Source organism: Silene latifolia, chromosome X (assembly GCF_048544455.1).
Source record: "Silene latifolia isolate original U9 population chromosome X, ASM4854445v1, whole genome shotgun sequence".
Taxonomy (NCBI): Eukaryota; Viridiplantae; Streptophyta; class Magnoliopsida; order Caryophyllales; family Caryophyllaceae; genus Silene; species Silene latifolia.
This window is the reverse complement of record NC_133537.1, coordinates 227,737,481-227,740,421: the sequence shown is the minus strand read 5'-3', so window position 1 is coordinate 227,740,421 and position 2,941 is coordinate 227,737,481.

Below are 2,941 nucleotides of genomic sequence, written 5' to 3'. Positions count from 1 at the left end.
GAATGTGTAATTGAGAAGATGGAGTTGGGTTCTTTATGAGTATTGGCGATTATTGTATTTTGATTGAAGGGACCGAACTGCTAGTCCTTGTGAGTTATTATTGGAAGGGACCGATATACCGCTAGTCCTTGGTTATTATTTGAAGGGACCGGTCTGAGCAACCGCTAGTCCTTGTGGCGTCAGTTGATCACTGGCCGCCCCTCAGAGTCTCTTCTCTAGTAGGCTCACTACAGGGGAGATGTGCACATTCGGAGCTGAGGAAGCGATAAGACGGAGTTTGGGAGGAGTAGAGGTGATTGGAGTATAACATGGATGGTTGAAGGTTATGGGTGTTACCAAAACATGCGATTATCTTGGCTGAGGTGGATATATTATTATTGTGCGTTGTTTAGTTAGTCCCTACTCAACCTCGTGGTTGACTGTGTATTCGTGAACACCTGCGGTGAACCGTTTTATGGGGAGCAGATTTGACAGGTACTAAAGGTTAGCTGACTTGGGAGCATTGGGATGAGAGCCAAATTTGGAACCTTAGCTGAAGTCTAGATCACACATGTAGTTATATCACTTATTTAATTTCCGCTGCGAGTTGTATCTATTTTTATATTAAGTCTTAGTTGATTAAAATTGTAAAGCATATGTAATCCTTAAAGTTTTTATTAAAGTACTTTGGTGAGTTGGACTTTGTTATTCACTACCTCGGAAAACCGAGATGGTAAAAGTCCTATTTATTTGGGAATGTCTAGCTAAAGGTTCCTTAATAAATGGGGGTGTTACATGTGATCTACAAAAGGAAGAATGATTTGTATACCAATATAGATAGTATACTTGAATAGATGAGATATATGGTCTTGAGTAGATGAGATCTACATGATAAAAGAGACCAAGTGAAGTAATCAAAAGAATATATTCTTAAGATAACTACACGAGGAGACCAAAAGAAAGTTTTTTGAAAGATAATGACTAAAGAAAAGTCTCAACAAGAGATTTGGCTAGTCTATGACCTACATATAAATAAGAGTTTCTTACTTAAGAGTCTAAATGAAACAAAGTTGCATCCTTGAATATAAATGAGATTTATGATTAAAAGTTGCAAAGAAAGATATGCCGATATCTACAAAAGCTAAGTTAATTATTAACCACGCTAGTGTCATTACTTAACCTCATTATGAAAATGAAATGGTTAAACCTCCTTCCGAAAAGGGTATTTTGAGAAGGACGTGTATTAAATGGGATTTCACATTTAAATAATGACATTGTTACGCATCATTATAAAAATGAATGAGTAAGAGATTAAAATCTCTTTCCATAAGTTTAAGATTGAAACCTTTTCAAAATAGGTATTTTGAAAAGATATGTTGGGAACATATATGGTTTTATCTTAATAACTTGGCAAAGCAAAATGTATTTCAATTCTTAAAATGTTTCGATTGAGTAGTCAATGACGAAACATGTGGAATTGAGTGGAAGTTTGAAATTATCATGTGAAGACATGAAATTTAGTGGGAGCAATCATCTTGTAAAATTTATAAATCATTACTCATTAAGAATGACAAGCTAGTACTATCTTTCACAAAGAAGTATTTGAGTTTTCAATTCTGGATGAAAATGAACTAAGATGAATCCAATCACATCATGGGAGTGGCATTAAGACATGCACATCGAATCAACGAGGAATGTAGGTTATTCATATCGATGGAAATGGAGTTACTATAAGCAGTCATGGTCATTCATTGGACCTAAGAATGGTTGATCACATGATTAAAAGATTACTAATGTTTCTGCCATTAGAATAATCATGCACATGTCCAATAATGAATCATATGCTTAAGAGCATGATGAGTCATTAGTAAGCCATAGAAGAATTGTCATGAATTCTCGAGAAGAACTAATGAGCTATTCTAGTCTTGAAGTTCGAAAACGCGTAAGTATTTATGAAAATCCTAAGCTATTTAAGCTAAAAGGAGAAATAAGAAGTTTGAAAAGATACTTTGTTATAGTAAGAAGGTGCTCAAAACTAGTATTTTCAAAATTTTCTAGGACATATGAGAAGTGCTAGGCTAATCATCTTGACAATTGTTGCAAGATCCTACAAAACATATACCTGGTACATTATGAGTTGGATGAACACTTGACTAGTGTGAGTTATGTCGTCCACCATAATTCGTTTGTGATGTGATAAAAAACAAGAGAGTTCTTTCAAAGTAAAGAACCTAAAACTAGTTTGGGAAACCAGATATGTACTTGGTGAGATTCATGCTATCTAAGACAAACACGAGAATAAAGGAAAATGCGATTCAAGAGTTTGAACACACAGACACATGGTATGTTAAACACATGTTGCGAGTAACTAGTGTTTACACACTTACAATATACATCACAAGGTGGTAATATGGTATTGACTACCCGAATGTGATGTCGACATTTGTCGTTTGAGTTATTATTAACTCACCTTGTACTTTGTTACATCCAAACGGGTTTTAGAGACAATTGAACCCCGTTAAAGTGAACATGGATTACCATTGTATTCGCCCATAGTCACTTACATGAGGTGACGTCTCGAAGTGACTAGAGTGTGATGCGATTGATGGCAAGTACAAGTGCCATAGAGTCATATGAGATGACTAGTCGATCACATAGGCAGACTGTTAGGAACACTTTGTCGGGCCTTATGACCGCTTATAGAGTTCTGGCAAATTTATATAGCTTGGTCGTTGCGAGAGCTACTATAGTATTCTAATGAGTCGATTCTTTTGACTAAAGACTGTTCACGTAAGGTGGCACAGTTTCAGATTAACTTTGATTTATGTTACTACGACCTTCGTAAATGGGGTCAAATGGGCATATTTTGGGCTATGATGTTTGTGGCTAGTCGAAGGGAATAAGTGCGATAGGAATTGTCCACTCCTTGTCAGGGTTATAAGAATATCTCATTGCCACTCGA